The 18621-nt window shown below is 46.7% G+C and overlaps 1 protein-coding gene, 1 non-coding gene and 1 pseudogene across 3 annotated transcripts in view; 1 reads left to right on the plus strand and 2 right to left on the minus strand.

Annotated features, from left to right (window-relative positions):
* The first annotated feature begins 426 nt into the window (after positions 1–426).
* Positions 427–18621, plus strand: part of LUZP1 (leucine zipper protein 1) — a 98000-nt gene continuing 79805 nt past the window's right edge. The window contains exons 1-2 of one of the 2 annotated variants that reach the window (XM_023219703.1): positions 427–744; positions 9137–9396. The gene's annotated coding sequence lies outside the window, so the exon portion shown is untranslated. Of the gene's footprint in view, positions 745–9136; positions 9397–18621 lie in introns of those variants that run through there. The other variant, XM_023219704.1, reaches the window with a different exon arrangement.
* Positions 14073–14169, minus strand: LOC111547805 (annotated as a pseudogene).
* LOC111547799 lies at positions 15637–15743 on the minus strand. The gene has a single exon (XR_002733226.1). It is a non-coding gene; the product is annotated as a U6 spliceosomal RNA (small nuclear RNA).

The following is an 18621-nucleotide window of genomic DNA, read 5'->3' on the forward strand; positions in this document are numbered from 1 at the left end:
CCTTGGATAAGTCACTTCATTTTTCAAAGCCTCAGCTTCCTCATCCGTAGGATGGAGTTAACACTGACATCACGGGGTTGGAATCTTGCTGTGTCGTGGGGTCGGGAGCTGCCATTTCGTCTCTCCGCTTCCTTCTGGGATAAGTGGGTCGCACCATGCCCACTCGATCGCGGACGGAAACCAGCCCTGTTCAGCGCGCAGAGGAGGAACCTGATTAATAAGGACGCGATTTCCTGGCTGCGCTCCTGGGGAAGGAGGTTTGCTCTGGGTCCCATCCCCCGGCCGGTCCTGCTCAGGAAACGCGGAGAGAAAGCCAGGAACCAGGCCTGCCAGGCCCTGCGGCCCCTCAGCGCCGTCCCTCCTCCCCGGCCCTCGGCTGCAGGAAGCCGGCTGGCGGGAACGCCCTGCCTGGTGGGTGGGAAAGGCGAGAGCGCGCCCGGCACCGGCGGCTTCCCAGACCCGCGGCTGGCTGGCTGCGCGGAGCTGTCACTGCGGCAAACGGCGAACGCGCCGGCCCCCTCCCCCGCCTCCCGCACGCCTGGTGCAGTCGGCCCGTTTGTATTTCACAAAGTGTTGCAGCCGGATTCATGGCTCACTGGCGCAGGAGGGGAGAGAGGCTGAGTCCTGTCAAGCGTCAGCGCCCCACCGGGTACGGAGCGCACGCCGCGGGGGCCGGGCTGGGGAGGGAAGGGCGTCCAGCCCTCTCTTTTGGGTGGTGAGATGCTGAGGCCTGAGGGTTTCTAGGTGAGTGTTCAAGGTCATGGCTAGTAAACGGCAGGGCCGGGATGCAACTCGGGGTCTGTTTTACCCTAAAGTTTGTGCCTCACATCTGTGGTTCTGCTCCAGGTTTTTGAGGTGTTTGGGGGGCGGGGGTTACATTCTTGCAGCACCTCAAGAACCGGAGTTCTGTACCCAGGGGCTACCAATGGCCTCTCAGAGGTCTGTGGACTACTTGAAATTGTGTAACATGTTGTGTGTGTTGCATTTTTCTTCGAAGTTCCAAAGGTGTCAGTGATCCAACAAGGGTTAAGAATTATAGCTCTCTGCAGGGCATGGTGGCTCACGCCTATAATCCCACCACTTTGGGAGGCCGAAGTGGGAGGATCTCTTGATTCCAGGAGTTCGAGACCAGCCTGGGAAACATAGTGAGACCCCTCATCCTTACAGAAAATTTAAAAATTAACTGGACATGGTGGCACATGCTTCTGGTCCCAGCCACTTTGGAGACTGAGACAGGAGGATTGCTTGAGCCCAGGAGTTTGAGGCTGTGGTGAGGGGTGATTGTGTCATTGCATTGCAGCCTGGGCGACAGAGGTCAGACGTTATCTCAAAAAACGAAAAATCCCCAAAATTATAGCTCTCCAAGCCCGCTATGAGGACTCCAGCTTCATGAGAGGTTGAGGTTCCTCTATGTCTATAACTTCTTGAGAATATTTCTGCAAAGCCCCAGCTGTTACTCTGTAGCAACTTGGGGGCCTCTACAGGATCCCAGATCTTTCTACTGGATCTTGAGACTCTTCCTATAGAATCTTGAGATCTCTCTGGGGATTTGAGCTCTTTATGGGGTCCTGGTGTCTCTTTCTGTGGTTCTGACAATTTCACTATAGGGTCCGATGGTCCTCCATGGAATGAGTTCTAAACCTGGGCCTCAGGATAGCTATGAACTCCCTGAAATTGTATGCAAGATTTTGTGGGTCTGTCTGTATACATGGAATTCTGGAGAGAGGTTTCACGGATTTCACCAGATTCTCAAAAGAATCTGTGATCCCCCAAAAGCTGGGAAAAAAATATTGCTTTAGTGCATTCATTTGAACAGGCCTTACTACTTTCTCATCAATAAAAGTCAAGGAAGTAGGGGGCCGGGCCGTGGTGGCTCATGCCTGTAATTCCAGCACTTTTGGGGAGGCTGAGATGGGCAGATCGTTTGAGGTCAGGAGTTTGAGACCAGCCTGGCCAACATGGTGAAACCCCATCTCCACTAAAAATATAAAAATTAACTGGGTGGAGTGGCACACGCCTATAATCCCAGCTACTTGGGAAGCTGAGGTATGAAAATCACTGGAACCCAGGAGGTGGAGGTTGCAGTGAGCCGAGATCACACCACTACACTCCAGCCTGGGCGACAGAGCAAGACTACATCTGAAAAAAAAAAAAAAAAAAAGTCAAGGAAGTAAAAGGTGGAGGAAATAAAAGACAGTGTTTTTTAGTAGAGTATGGGCTTTGGACTCAGGCATTCCTGGGTTAAAATCCCAATTTTCCCACTTACCAGCTGTGTGACCTTGAGCATGTTCCTTACCCTTTCTGAGCCTCCAGGCCACCTCTTCTAGGAAGCCTTCTCTGGCTCCTCAATTCAGTTAGGTCCCCACCCTGCATCCCCCAATCCCTTCTGGCATCTCGCCTGATTCTTTGCAGCACTTAATAGAATTGTTATTAAGTAATTGTATTTAATGTTGTCCTGTTTCTCCACTCCTGCAGTCCAGGAAACTTGGGACTTTTGCTGTATTACAGTCTGTGTAGTGCCTGGCACATGTTAGGCACTCAGCCATTTCTTATGAAATAAATAAAAGTGCAAAGGAATGGAGGGATGCAGGCCAGACACTGTACTAGGGGCAGAAAGGGATCAGAAATTAATGAGCATCATTCCTGCTGTTGAGGAAGTCCCAGGCTGGAGGGGGAAATAAGATGCAAACGAGGAAAACTGTCCTAAGTGCGGTAATGGGGGATGAACACTAATGGAGGCAAATACTAGCGGGGAAAGCACCAAAAGATCCAAAGATGAGTGAGACCTAGTCCCTGAAGAGCTGAGATGCCTTTCCTTTGTATTATGTGTTACGATTTACAAAGCACTTAACTTACATGCAATAGCGGGGTATACACTTATTCTGCAGAGGTGGCAAAACTACTGCTGAGAAGAGTTCAATGACTTGCCCAAAGCCACCCGACCAATAATGGCTGCCTGAGTGCATCACTTATTTGCTTTGGAATACAACCCATTTCCTCCCAGACTTGGGCTTTGATGTTGCACATGTCTTGGTTTAGATTCTACTAGATGTGTGACCAGTAAATGACTTTACCTGTCTCAACCTTGTTTTCCCAGTCTGCAAGATAGTAGCAATAATGACCCCCTATAACCTTTAAGAGATAGTGTATGCAATATACTAGCAATAATGACCCCTATAACCTTTAAGAGGTAGTATATGTAAAGTACCCAGCATGATTCTGGGTTCAGAATAAAGGATCTATAAATGTTTGTGGAATGAATGAATGAATGAATGAGTGAGTGAATGAAATACACGTAGTAATGGTTGTCCTGAAACATGAGGGAGCAAAGGAATAGAGAGAACTTAAAATCATGCCATTCGGGGGATGATAGGAGGATTGAGGGCGATTTTATTCCTTCCTATTCTCACTTTCTATGATTCTTGGCAGACTTTGCACTGGCCTCAATCATACTGGGTAATCATTTATTGTTTGCAAACCAACAAAAGTGAGCCAACTCCAGCTTGGTTAGCTTTCTTTTTATGTATATCTTTACTGCCTTTTTTTCTGATGACACAGTAATACTACTCCTTGTAAAAAATTAAATTGCAGAAAGATATAATGAGTGAAAATGAAAGCGCAAGTTTAGACATGGTAGACACAAGGTGCTGACATATTGTGATTCTTTGGAAGGTGTGGAAGGGGCATAGGACAGTGTGATGGTGAATTTACGTGTCAATTTGACTGAGCTAAGGGATGCCCAGATAGCTGGTAAAACATTATTTCTGAATATTTCTAGGAGAGATTAATATTTGAATTGGTAGATTGAGTAGAGAAAATTGCCTCCACCAGTGTAGGTGGGCATGATCCAATTCACTGAGGGTCCAACAGAACAAAAAAGAGGAGGAAGGAAAATTTGCTCTCTCTCATTGAGCTGGAACATCCATCTTCTCCTGCCCTTGGACATTGGAGCTCCTGGTTCTCAGACCCTTGGACCCTAAGACTTATACCAGCACTTCCCTGCCCACAAACCCCCATTCTTAGCACCACCATCTTTTCTTGTTCTCCAGCTTACAAAAGGCAGACTGTAGGACTTCTCTGCTTCCATAATCTTGTGAGCCAATTCTCATAATAAGTAAATTTTATATACATAGATATATATATACTCCTATCGGTTCTGTTTCTCTGGAGAATTCTAACTAATACAGACAGGGAGAAAAAAAATTCTGCCTGCTTAAAAGTCTTTTTGTCCTGGCCTTGTCATGGTTCCTGGGACTTATATTAGGTGTCTTACTTTTGGCTTGTAGCATTGAAAGTTCAAATGCAACCAAGGTCTTGGGTCAGGGGAGGAAGTGAAAATTGTCTCGGCATGGGCTTTCCTGGAACCCCATGAAGAAGGAGATAGGATCTGTGGAACTTGCTATTGCAGTATGCACAGGTGGCTCAGATGCCCACTGCTGGTATACCTTGTAGCTGTGTTTTTACCCCCTTTCCCCTCCATAGCAAAGTCTTTTTTGAAAGTTCTCACTATATGCACAGACAGAACAGCAAAGGAGGCTGGACACAGTGTCTCACACCTGTAATCCCAGTACTTTGGGAGGCCAAGGCAGGTGGATGACTTGAGCTCAGGAGATAGAGACCAGCCTGGGCAACATGGCGAAACTCCATCTCTACCAAAAATACAAAAAAAATTAGCTGGGTGTGTGTGTTGGCGGGCACCTGTTATCCCAGCTACGTGGGATGCTGAGGTAGGAGGATTACTCGAGTGTGGGAAGTGGAGTTGTAGTGAGCCGAGATCATGACATTGCACTCTAGTCTGGGTGACAAAGTGAGACTCTATCTCAAAAAAAAAAAAAAAAAAAAGCAAAAACAGAAACAAAACAAAACTCAGCAAAGCGAAAGAAGAAAAACCCTGAAGTTTCTCTATTTAGCTCTTATTTATTTATTTATTTATTTATTTAGAGACTGGGTCTTTCTCTGTCACTCAGGCTGGAGTGCAGGGCAGAGATCATAGCTCACTACAGCCTCCAACTCCTGGGCTCAAGCAATCTTCCCTCCTCAGCCTCCAGAGTAACTAGGACTACAGGTGTGAGCCACCATGCCTGGTGGTGGCTCACACCTGTAATCCTAGCACTTTGGGAGGCTGAGGTGGGTGGATCACGAGGTCAGGAGTTGGAGACCAGCCTGACCAACATGGTGAAACCCCGTCTCTACTAAAATTACAAAAATTAACTGGGTGTGGTGTTGCACGCCTGTAATCCCAGCTACTCAGGAGGCTGAGGCAGAATTGCTTGAATATGGGAGGCGGAGCTGAGATCTCACCACTGCACTCTAGCCTGAGCAACAGAGTGAGACTGTCTCAAAAAAAATAAAAATAAAAATAAAATAAAAGTTTGGCTGGGCGTGGTGGCTCACGTTTGCAATCCCAGCACTTTGGGAGGACAAAGCTAAAGGATCACTTGAGCCCAGGCATTTGAGACCAGCCTGGGCAACATGGTGAAACCCCATCTCTACTAAAAATACAAAAATTACCCGGGCGTGGTGCGTCATGCCTGTAATCCCAGCTAGTCGGGAGGCTGAGGCAGGAGAATCGCGTGAACCTGGGAGGCGAAGGTTGCAGTGAGCCCAGATCGTGCCACTGCACTCTAGCCTGAGCGACAGAGGGAGACCCCTGTTGAGACAGGGGTCTCCCTCTGTCGCCCAGACTGGTCTCAAACTCCTGGTCTCAAGTAATCTTCCCACCTTGGCCACCCAAAGCACTGGGATTACAGGTGTGAGCCACTGAGCCTGGCCTATTTAGTTCTTTATAGTCTCCATATTTTTCTATGCATATACTAAGCATATATTACAAATTATAACTATAGGGTCCTACTACACTTGTAATTCAGCAACTTACTCTCACTCTTTTCACTTAACAATGCCCAATAGAGACCTTTTATTGCCTAATCATACAAATCTATTCCTTTCGTTTTACTATATGGAGCCTTTTGAGGGCAGGGCCTACTTCCAGTCCAGAGTCCAGCATATGGGAGGTCTTGCTGGGAGGACGAGGACATGTTCAAATAGTAACAGCAACCACTACATCCTGGCATGAACTAGGTGCCAGGCTCTGAACGCAGCTCTTTCAGATGTTTAACCCTCACAGGCACTGTGTGAGAAAGGTTGTATTATTATTTCCATTTTGCAGATGAGAAGCTGAGGTGCAGAGACCTAAAAACCCAAGATTACATAACTAGTAAGTGGCAGAGCTGGGTTTTGAATCCTGATCTTTCCTGTGCCAAAGGTTTTGCTATGAATAAATGAATAAGTGGTTGCTGGTTTCATGGGTCCTGGGGAGAAAGTTCTTTCTTCAGAACCTCCCTGGTATGTCCTGGATTCTTCCTTCCAAGGGTTTGTAGTACTTGGAATCGGCTTTAGCCCTTAGGAACAACTCAGTAAGGGCCCTTCCTTTGCCTCCAGCAATCTTACGGCCATGCTTACTTTTCACAGGAAGTGGTGTTTTTGAATATTTTTTCTAAAAATAAGCTATAATTTATTAGGGGCCTTTGAGGACCAGGCCAGGCATTTCAGGACACCCATGTGCCTGCCTGCATCATAGGAAATTAATCAGAACCCCAAAGTTCTTCCCCTCCTCCCACAGGCCAGTGCTCTGGAAACGCCCAGTGCCTCATTGCAGCTCTCCTAGAGGACTGCAGAGATGCCAAGGGCAGTTTAACACAGATCCACGTCTCTGTAAAGAAGGTGAGAGGAGAAAGGCGCGAAGCAGAAATGGGTCAGCTGTGCTGCAAAGAACTCTGAGAGAGAACCCCACGCTGACCCCAGCTTGGAGGCATGCTGAATGACAGAGATGCCCTGGGGCATCAGATGTGACTGCAGCATCCATCTGGGGTCTGCAGACTGAAGTGCTGGTCTCTGTTCCAACGGGAATGCTTTGCAGGGCCACTTTCAGCAAGCCTCTTCCTTTCTCAAAACCCTAAAGTCTTCCACGTGAAATGATTTAGTGGATTGTAATGAGGTGCTGTGTGGTGTTACGAACTAGAAATAATACCGATGATAGTAATTATATATATAATATATATATAACATACAATAATTATATATATTTTTGAGACAGGGTCTCAATCTGTCACCCAGGCTGGAGTGCGGTGGCATTATCATGGCTCATTGCAACCTCCACCTCCCAGGTTCAAGGGATCCTCCCACCGCAGCCTCCTGAGTAGCTGAGACTGCATGGGCACCACCAGACCCGGCTAATTTTTGTATTTTTTGTAAAGACGGGGTTTTGCCATGTTGTCCAGGCTGGTCTCAAACTCTTGGACTCAAGTGATCCACCCACCTGGCCCCAAGTGATCCTCCCAAAGTGCTGGGATTGCAGGCATGAGCCACCGTGCCTGGTCAATATAATACTATTGAAAATAAGAACTACAGGGGCTGGGCGTGGTGGCTCACATCCGTAATTCCAGCACTTTAGGAGGCCAAGGTGAGTGGATCACCTGAGGTCAGGAGCTTGAGACCAGCATGGCCAACATGGTGAAACACCATCTCTACTAAAAATACAAAAATTAGCCAGGTGCGGTGGTGAGTGTCGGTAATCCCAGCTACTTGGGAGGCTGAGGAAGGAGAATCTCTTGAACCTGGAAGGCGAAGGTTGCAGTGAACTGAGATCGCGCCACTGCACTCCAGCCTGGATGACAAGAGAGAAAATTCATCTCAAAAAAAAAAAAAAAAAAGAAAGAAAGAAAATAAGAATGACAATCATATTGATTGTGGAACACTGTGCCTGATGCTTTCCAGAAAGTATGTTAGGTAATTTTAAAACAAACATGTTCCACAAGACTACATTATTATCCCCATTTTACAGATGAGAAGATAGGCTCAGAGACAGCCAGTATGACCCCAGAACATATGATCCCAGAGTTTTCTGGCATCAAAGCTTCAGCTCCACAAACATGTGTGGGTTCTGACCTCCAGGGAGTGCTAAGAAACAAATGGAAGGTCAGTTCGTTATAAGTGGTAGTGTTCATGCCCATGTGAGGATTAAACACAATGTTAATTGGGTATTCAGAACAGGGAGGATTGCCTTCTGGCTGGGAGAAGCTGGGAGGTGAGACAGCAGGGGAAGAGCTTGAGCAAAGAGTCAAATGTGGGAAAGCAGTGGGTGTGCTAAGAGAAGTCTGGATAAACTGTGTGTGTGTGTGTGCGCGTGCGTGTGTAAAGGTAAGAAGTGATCATACCAGGCCAGGGCTTTGGCCTTTATTCCATAGGCAATAAAGAGCTTACACAAGTGATATCTCAAGAGACCAACCATGCTGCTGTAGTCAGAGAGGAAGCAGCCCTCAGCCCATCTGTGTCCTGGCTTGTGAATGTTGCAGCTTGCCAGCGTGTGGGAGGGCATCGGCAGCGAGAGCCGTCTCTGGCTGTGTCCTGTACTCTGCTGGGTGTGGGTCTTGGGTTGTCTTCAAAGCCCTCCTCCCGACTTCTCAGGGCCCTAGGTGCTTTTTAGATAGTAGACTTAAAGGAGGTATGTCATAGAAGTATCGGAGGGGATTTTGAGATCATCTGGTTATTCCCCCCTCCCATTTTAAAGAAGATGAAAGTCGGGAACATAGATGGGAAAGTACTTGTCTAGCGTCACCCAACGAATGAATAGCAGAGCGGGGAACTGGAACCCATGCCTCCTGAGTCCGAGCTGAGTTCCTTCTCTGCATTTGCGGAGTAATAGAAATAGCATTTGTTGAGTGATTATTCCATATCAGGTTCTAGGCTAAGCACCTTTCCATTGATTATCTCATTCAATCCTCACAACCCTTCAGAGTGCTCAGCTTTTTTTTTTCTTTTGAGACAGGGTCTCACTCTGTCACCCACGCTGGAGTGCAGTGGCACGATTACGGCTCACTGCAGCCTCTACATCCCCGGGCTCAAGCGATCCTCCTACTTTAGCCTACAGGCGCGCGCCACCACGCCCGGCTAATTTTTGTATTTTTTTATAGAGATGGGGTTTCGCCATATTGCCCAGGCTGGTCTCGAACTTCTGAGTTTAAGCGATCCGTCCGCCTCAGCCTCCCAAAATTCTGGGATTACGGACGTGAGCCACCACGCGGGCCGAAAGTGCCCCTCCTGAAATCGGGAAGTCTTGTCTTCCATTTCGATTTCCCAGGGCGCCTACCACAGGACCTAGCTAGGGAGGCAATAAAAACTTGGTGGAGCCTAAGTCCTGGGAAGAGAAAAAAAGGACGGAGGGGGCGGGGCCTGCAGACCAACCCCGCCCATCACAAAGACCCCGCCTTCCAGGCCGCTGACGTCACCACTTGGCCCCGCCCATCATTGTCAGTCCCGCGGAGCCAGAGGAGGCGCCGGTGGCTGGGAGCTGAGCGCCGGAGCCCTCCGCTGGCGGGAGCGCCGTCCGGGGCCGCCGAGGTGAGGGTCCGTGAGGCGGCGGCGGGAGCGCGGCGCGGGGGACTGGGACGGGCGCGGGGAGGGGAGGGCGGCGGGGGTGGGGGGCCGGTCCCCGGTGAGGTCGGGGCACCCGCGGCCACGGGGAAGAAGAAACCGCGGGCGCAGCCGGGGAGGGATGGGGGTGTGTAGTTGGAGGAGAGTTGGAGTGGATTTTGGAGAAAGGGCTCCGGAGGAGACCTTTTGGGGCGAGATCCGGCACATGTTTGTGGAGTTGGAGGGAGAGACTCTGAGGAGATTTTTCCTCGGGAGGGGGAGGGAAGGTTCTGAGGAGACTTCTTGGTGGGAGCGAGACTCCGAGGAGAAATGTTTGGGGCAGAGACGCGGAGGAGACATTTTCGAGGGGGAGGCGAAGAGTTTCGGGGGTCGAGTTTGGGGTTGGGGGAGGGGCGCGGTCCGGATTGGGGCGGGGGGCGGCGAGGCGGCCGGGAGGGGGCTGCGCGGGGCCCGGCGGGCACCGGAGGAAGGAAGTGATCTGACAGGAAGGGCCCGGGAGCTCCAGCAGGAGGAGGGGGAGGGCGGTTTGGGAGCCAGTGGGTCCGGCGTGCGGGGCCAGCTGCGGGCGCGGGGCGCGGGGCGCGGGGCGCGGGGCGCAGGCCGGGCGGGGAGGGGTCCTGCGGCAGCCGCAGCTGTCGGCCGCGCCGGCCCACGTCCCAGGCTCTCTGCTGGTCTTGCAGCCAGACCGCTGGGCCGGGAAGGAATTCGAGGCATTCGCTTTGTTTAAGTTGCCAGTAGACAGTCCTTAGGACTAATTAATGGTGGAATCTGCAGGGGGACGCCGGCGAGCGGGGCCGGGGCCTCCCCCCGCCCGCCGCGGTTAACTTTCCGCAGCGCGGGCCCCGCCTCCCCACGCACCCCCGGCCCCCGCCCAGCTGCCCGGGCGGGGAAGGAGCCATGGCTTCCCGGAGCGCAGGAATGAAGTGCGGTTTCTGGGGCCGGTGGCCTCTGACTGCGGAGCCTGCCTGCAGGGAAGCCGGCGTCCCGGAGCGGCCGCACTGGGGCTTCGGAGCCCGGTTTAGAGCTCTTGGAGGTGGCTGCGGTTTTTGTGCATAACCTTGGAGGAGCCTCTGCGATCCGAGAAAGACTATCTTGCTTTGGAGCATCTGTTTCTTCATCGCGTCAACCCCTTTCCTAACACTGCAGAGCTTGTTGTGGCTTGTTTCGGAAATGCCGAGGCCAGTGCTCACCTTTGCCGGTGGGAGAGGGGAAGAGAGTAGGCACCCCCAAAAGCCTTGCAGTGTGATTTCCAGAAGGCCAGAGAGTGCCTACAGCTCCGCCGTCGCACCTTCACTGATTTGAATGACCTTGGGGGAAGGATTGCGCTGCAGAGCCCATGGTGCCTTATCTGTCGTTGGAGGGAAAGATATTCCCTGGACCTCCCTGCCTTTTGGGGATGTTTTGAGGGGTGGGGTTTGGTCAGGGTATTTCTTTTACAAACGGCTGCTGTTCTGGCCTAAGGAGCTGGACTGGTGTCAGAGCCGGGAGAATTCAGATCACCTAGTAAGATCTGACTACCTCAAATTAGGGAGGGAGGGGTTTGGATTTTTAGGAGGACATTTCTTTTTTGGGAATCTGGACGGTATGTTCCAGATTGCCTTCTGTCACTTTGTTTGCAACTTTGGTAGTATGCGTGTGGTTAAATTGAATTACCCCCATAGAAAATTCTTCTCTTGTCAGAAATAATTGTTTTGCTCAGAATTCCCCTGGGGGCAGATTAAGGTTTTGCTCAATTTAATCCTAGAAGAATTTACTTCTAGAAGAATTTTCCAGGTTTCTAAAATTAATTCACTTTTCTAAACGTAGTAACTAAAGTTTGAAAAGCTGGAAGTAGTGAGCTGGGAGGGGAATGGGTTGGAGTATGAAGAAGACAGCAAACACTGGTTCTCTGTTGGCCAGTGATTAATAATACGAATTGTTAATTAGCCTTCCTTGATTATGAGGTGTTTTCTTAATCTTAAATAATTTAAGACCAAGAAAAGGAACTAATGTTGTTTAGTTCCTATTCTGTGCCCGGTAATTATGCTAGGTGGTATAGATCTTAGGCAGTCTTCCCAATAATTTTGTGAGGTGGTAGTTAGCATCCTTTTTTTTTTTTTTTTTTTTTTTTTTTGAGACGGAGTCTTGCTCTGTCGACCAGGCTGGAGTGTAGTGGCCCGATCTCAGCTCACTGCAAGCTCCGCTTCCCGGGTTTACACCATTCCCCTGCGTTAGCTTACCGAGTAGCTGGGACTATAGGCTCTCCCCAACCCGCCCGGCTAGTTTTTTGTATTTTTTTAGTAGAGACGGGGTTTCACCGTGTTAGCCAGAATGGTCTCGATCCCCTGACCTCGTGATCCGCCTGTCTCGGCCTCCCAAAGTGCTGTTTTTTTTTTTTTTTTTTTTTGAGACGGAGGGCTTTGTCACCCAGGCTGTAGTGCAATGGTGCGATCTCGGCTCACTGCAACCTCTGCCTCTCACGTTCAAGCTATTCTCCTGCCTCAGCCTCCCGAGTAGCTGGGAATACAGGTGTGTGCCACCATGCCCGGTTAATGTTCGTATTTTTAGTGGAGATGGGGTTTCACCATGTTGGCCAGGCTGGTTTTGAACTCCTGACCTCAAGTGATCTGCCTGCCTCGGCCGCCCAAAGTGCTGGGATTACAAGCATGAGCCACTGCTCCCGGTCAGCATCCCTGTTTTATAGATGAACAAGCCAAAGGTCAGAAAGTAAAGTGACTGTCCCAAGTTCACACACACAACTAGTAAGAAATGGCACTGGAATTCAAACCCAGGTCTCTTTCTCAGGTCTGTGATTGTCTCTCCACTGTGCACAAGGCCTTGGGAATCATGAGACCTAGTTTTTTGGCCTTTGACTCAGCCACTGGGTGACTGTGGGCCCTAGAATAAGTCAGTTAAGTTTGTTCTCCAGTAATATTGCCTTTTCTTTCAGCAGTGTTGTCAATATGCACTTGAAGTGTGCTTTTTTTTTTTTTTTTGTAAAAAGACAAACATATAAGGCTGTAATAGTGGTATGTGCTGTATGCCACTAGGTGCTTGCTTATTTCTTATGATGGAAGCGTTTCTGTTAAAATGGAGAGTACCTAAATGATCATATATTTCATTTATGTAATAGAAGCTGATGGATAGCTAATGGCCCTTCCAGTGTAAAGCGGCCATCATTAAGGTAACATTGTCAGAAACAGAACCATTTTTCATGTAATACAGCTTTTAGGGACAGTATCAACTTATGAGTAAAGCACACTACAGGTAGGACCCGGATAGTCCAGGCTGAAAGATGTGGTATAAACTTTGATGCATATAATAGATGCACAACAAATATTTGATGAATGAGTGAATGAATGTAATGAATGTATTCCCTTTTTTTTGGAGTGCAGTGTGTGATGATGTCTCACTGCAACCTCAACTGCCTAGGCTCCAGTGATTTTCCCACCTTAGCCTTCTGAGAAGCTGGGACCACAGGTGCGTGCCACCATGCCTAGCTAACTTTTTAAAAATATATTTATAGAGATGAGGTTTCCCTGTGTTTCCCAGGCTGGTCTCCTGGAACTCCTGGGTTCAGGGGATCCTCCAGTGTCAGCCTCCCAAAGTGTTGGGATTACAGGTATGAGCCATTATGCCCTGCCCTGAATGCATTCTTCTTCTTTTTTTTTTTTAAAAAAACTTTATTGAGGTATGATGTACATACCATAAAATTCACCAATTTTAAGTGTACAGTTTGACGAGCTTTGACAAATGTATACAGTTGTATAATTACCACCACTGCGTTTGTTTTTTTAAACTGTGTGTTGTCTTTTAGGAATTGCGTAGCAGATTTATCCCTGGAAATGTTGAGGTTTCTATGCTCAGATTCAATACTGTGAGGTCAGAATCAATATTAGAGTTAATGTGCCAACTTGGGAGGAAATAGGAAAACCTTAGGTATTTAATGGTGAGGTAAATGGGAAGAATAAGAGGGAGAGACATTTATTGGATCAGGAGAAAGATAAATAAATTCAGGAGAAAGTAGATTTCAGTTACTTTTAAGACAGAGGATACATTTTGGGAAAAAGTTACCAAAAGATTTAAGGAGTTGAACTTTTTATTTTTTTTCTTTTGAAATATAAAACTTAACATCTTTGGCTGTGCTTAAGAAGTGCTTAACAAATTATGGTTGTTCAAATAATGCTTAAGGGTGGGGATGGTGTAAAGTGGTTGAAGGCCTTGCCCTTCCACCTATGACAGAATATCCTTAGTGTTGATGTCTAACTTGTTTTAAGTAATATTCCACAAAGGGAAGAATACATTAGGTAGCAATTGTGGCTTGTGGGGAAGATTGTTTCTTCCTTTTCATAATTTCTCAAGTCACTGAACTTCTCCCAGCATGCTTTAGCTCAAGTCTCTGTCTTAGAAAATGCCTGGAAACTCTGCTAGTGAGCTTCTAGAAGAAGCCCCATTCCTACCTTCTCTTTATTTTTTGATTTTATCTTTATTCATTCTGTTTCTGTATGGTGACTGTTTTATAAACCCTTCTCTCACCCATGAGTTTGTCTGAGAATGGAAACTTTTTTTTGCTCTGCCTGAAGCAAAGGAATTCTTGTTACATCCACTGTTGGTCCTCCATATGCCATTAGGAAATAATAATTAAAATAACCCTTTAGATCTGCTCAAAGGGGTGACTATAATAATGTTCCCTCCTTGATCAGAGGACGTGCTAATCTCTTCTGTATCGTTCCAGTTTTAGTATATGTGCTGCAGAAGTACTACTCTGTTCACCTTTGAGAAAATAATAACTCTATGAGGTGGTCATTATCCTTATAAATGAGGGAATTGAGCTCAGAGCAGTTAACTACCAGAGCAAATGAGGGGCAGACCATTGATTCAAGCTCAGGTGTGATTGATGCTCAGGTTTAGGATCTATGTCATTACACTCTCCGTTGTATGGGAGTGGAGGGTCAAGAGAAGAGCTTGAAAATACCATATTAAGGCCGGGCGCGGTGGCTCAAGCCTGTAATCCCAGCACTTTGGGAGGCCGAGACGGGCGGATCACGAGGTCAGGAGATCGAGACCATCCTGGCTAACACGGTGAAACCCCGTCTCTACTAAAAATACAAAAACTAGCCGGGCGAGGTGGCGGGCGCCTGTAGTCCCAGCTACTCCGGAGGCTGAGGCAGGAGAATGGCATAAACCCGGGAGGCAGAGCTTGCAGTGAGCTGAGATCCGGCCACTGCACTCCAGTCCGGGCGACAGAGCGAGACTCCGCCTCAAAAAAAAAAAAAAAAAAAAATACCATATTAAAATATGAGCCGCAACATAACAAGCATTGCTAACCTTTTTTAGGCATTGCTGTTGTCATCTATGACTTTCTTAATTTCTGGAGATTCCTCCTTATGTTCTAAGGAATTTATAGTTAATCCTTTAGTATTGCACAACTTCCTGCCCAGACCCAGCATTTCTTTTTTTTTTTTTCTTTTTTCTTTTTTTTTAAGAGACAGGATCTCACTCTTTCTCCCGATCTGGAGTATAGCAGCAGTCGTAGCTCACTGCAGCCTTGAACTCCTGGGCTTAAGCAGTTCTCCTTCCTCAGCCTCCTGATTACCTGGGACTACAAGTGTGCACCACCATGCCCAGCTAATTAAGAAACTTTTTTTTTTTCCGGTAGAGACATGGTTTTACTTTGTTTCCAGGCTGGTCTTGAACTTCTGGGCTCAAGCAGTCCTCCCACCTTGGCCTCCCAGAGTGTTGGGATTACAAGCATCAGTGACACCTGGCCCCAACATTTATTCTTTTTTTTTTTTTTTTTGAGACAGTCTCACCCTGTCACCCAGACTGGAGTGCAGTGGTACGATCTCAGCTCACTACAACTTCCGCCTCCTGGGTTCAAACGATTCTCCTACTTCAGCCTCCCAAGTAGCTGGGATTACAGGTGCCCACCACTACACCCAGCTGATTATTGTATTTTTAGTAGAGACAGGGTTTTACCATATTGGCCAGGCTGGTCTCGAACTCCTGACCTCGTGATCCTGACCTCGTGGCCTCTAGAAGTGCTGGGATTATAGGTGTGAGCCACCACACCCGGCCTTATTCTTTATAAACATGGTACTTTGTGTCACTGGCTATTTGAATTACCCCTCTGAAAGCTTCTACCAGGGTAATCTTTCATTCAAGACCTGCCGTATTTGCATGTGCCCCTTTGTACCTGTTTGTTTCTTTATTTTTACAAAAAAAATTAAAAATACGGAATGCTTTGTGAATTAGCATGTCATTCTTGTGTAGGGCGCATACTAATCTTCCCAGTACCATTCCAATTTTAGTATTTGTGTTGTGAAAGTGAACACTGTATTCCTGTTTTTATCTGGACAAAATAATATTTTAAAAATGTATATTATGGGCTGGGCACGGTGGCTCATGCCTGTAATCCCAGCACTTTGGGAGGCTGAGGTGGGCAAATCACGAGGTCAGGAGATTGAGACCATCCTGGCTAACATGATGAAACCCCGTCTCTACTAAAAATACAAAAAATTAGCCAGGCATGGTGGCAGGCGCCTGTAGTCCCAGCTACTCGGGAGGCTGAGGCAGGAGAATGGCGTGAACACGGCAGGTGGAGCCTGCAGTGAGTGGAGATCGTGCCACTGTACTCCATAATTGCACTCCAGCCTGGGCGACTGAGCGAGACTCCGTCTCAAAAAAAAAAAAAAAAAGGTATATTACATTATTAGAAACTTCATTATTGAAGTATATAATAACATATACAGAAAAATGCACATAAAAGTGGAATTTGATGTTTTTTTCCCCTACAAACTGAATATACCCATGTAAGCAGCAACTAGATCTAGATCAAGAAACAGTGTTACCAGTACCTAGAAGCCCCTATCCAGTTCCCTTTCAGTTCCTGTCTCCCCTCTCCCTCCCAGGATGATCACCATCCTAACTTGTGACAGCATAGATTATTTTGCTCTTTTTTTGTACTTTTGTAAAAATTGAATCATATAGTATGTATTCTTTGTGGTCTGGCTCCTTTTATTTAACACTAACATGAGCGTGCAAAAATTTTTAGTGGTTTTCTTTTAGATTTGGAATAAAATTCAAATTTCAGCTCTTTTTTTTTTTGAAACAGTCTTGCTCTGTCGCCCGGGTTGGAGTGCAGTGGCACGATCTCGGCTCACTGCAGCCTCTACCTCCCGAGTTCAAGCAGTTCTCTGCCTCAGCCTCCTAAGTAGCTGGGATTACAGGCTCCTGCCACCACACTAAAAAGACAATTTTTGTCTTTTTTAGTAGAGACGGGGTTTCACCATGTTATGTTGGCCAGGCTGGCCATGAACTCCTGACCTCTTGATCCACTCACCTCGGCCTCCCAAAGTGCTGGGATTACAGGCGTGAGCCACCGCACCTGGCCATGAGCTCTTTATTTTGACCTATGATGCCCTGTATAGCCTGGCCCCTGCCTACTTTTCGGGTAGGCAATTGCCATCTTATGCTGGTCTCATTGCCTGTTATGCTTCTGTTACGCTAACTTCTTATTTTTATTCTTATTTATTTAATTTTTAGAGATGGGGTCTCACCATTGCTCAGGCTGGTCTCAAACTCCTGGCCTCAAGCTGTCCGTTGGCCTCCAGAGTAGCTGAGATTACAGGCGTAAGCCACTGGCCGTATTTATTTTTAAACTCAATGAGCTGTTGCCTACCTCAGGGCCTTTGTATGCATGGCTCTGTCTTCCTTGAACACTTCTTTCCCCTGGTCTTTGCATGGCTGCCTTCATGCCTGAGCTTATGTATAAATATCAGGGATACTTTTTCTCATCATCATGTCTTGCTAGTCCTTTCCCATTATTCCACATTACTGGCTTCTGTTGCCTCCTTTCATAGCACCTATTGTAATTTATGATTATATATCTGTGTGCATGATTGTTATGTCTTCCCTGCTAGATTCCATGAAAGCAGAGAACTCATCTGTTTTGTTCTCCAGTGTATATCTAGTGCGTAACACAATGACTGACGTAGAATAGGTATTTAATAAATATTTAATGGCCATATTCCCAATTCAGCACCTTTGTTCCCGTTATCTTTTGTCCTTTTCTCTTATGCTGTTTAACTATTTAAATCTTTTCCACCCCTCAAGACTCAGGTCAGTTCTCCCTCTTTGAAGTCTATCATGTCTTTGCAACAGTTAATCTCTCTTCTCTAAAATTTTATAGCATTTATTGCCAATACCACCTCATGTTCATGGAGAATCACACTATCACATATCTTATTTTACCTAGTTGTATCAAAGGTTTCTTATTTTCTCAAAAGTCTTGTAGCTTGTAATGCCAGTACCCCTCATGTTTTTTGTTAACTTGACCAGTTTCTATTAATATCTTAATTACCTGATTTGACTGGAAGCTTCTCGATTAGAAGCTATTTGTTTTAGCTAATGCCCTCCTCAGTTATTTTCACTGGCGCATAGTAGGTCCTTAGTAGAGTTTTTGATGACCAATGATATGTATGTATAGGTAGCAATTTTAATTTCTTAAGCTTATTAACATAGATTCTTTTTATTAGAATCCTGCTTAATGTTTTCTCTAAAGGCCGAGAGTACACCAACTGCTTCAGGCGATATAGAGAATATTAGGGTGTGAAAGTATAGGAGTCCAGTCCTAATGCCACAAAGCAGATACTCCTTTGGAACTTGTCACTGGCATAGAATTAACTATGCAGAGTTCCTTAGAAATGCTTCATCAGTGCTTGTTTAATGTTCTCAGATTGGAGTTACTAACAGAAACAAGACACTAGGTAGTACTTTATTTAATTTTCTGTTGACTAACATTTTATTTTGATGTCAACAGTGAAAATCTTGAGCCAATTAAATCTGCTTGAAGCTGCTTTGTCTGATCTGTTGGTTAGCTCTCTCAGTAGTTATTCTTCCTCTTGTGTTAAAAGCAGAAATGCAAATTTAAATTAGTAGCAACTGAGTTGATTTAACTCAGTACATATTTCGAATTAAGTGGTAAATGTAAATTATTTTTTAGGAGGTACCTACTGTGTATTTTAAATCAGTGATTATTTTGGCTTTTCTGATGAAACTGTATCAGAAGATTATAGGGTAATGTAATAATTGGTTTGTTTTTGTTTTTCGAGATGGAATTTCACTCTTACCGCCCATGCTGGAGTGCAGTGGCGTGATCTTGGCTCACTGCAGCCTCCACCTCTTGGGTTCAAGCGATTCTTCTGCCTCAGC

Source organism: Piliocolobus tephrosceles, chromosome 1 (assembly GCF_002776525.5).
Source record: "Piliocolobus tephrosceles isolate RC106 chromosome 1, ASM277652v3, whole genome shotgun sequence".
NCBI classification, from domain to species: Eukaryota; Metazoa; Chordata; class Mammalia; order Primates; family Cercopithecidae; genus Piliocolobus; species Piliocolobus tephrosceles.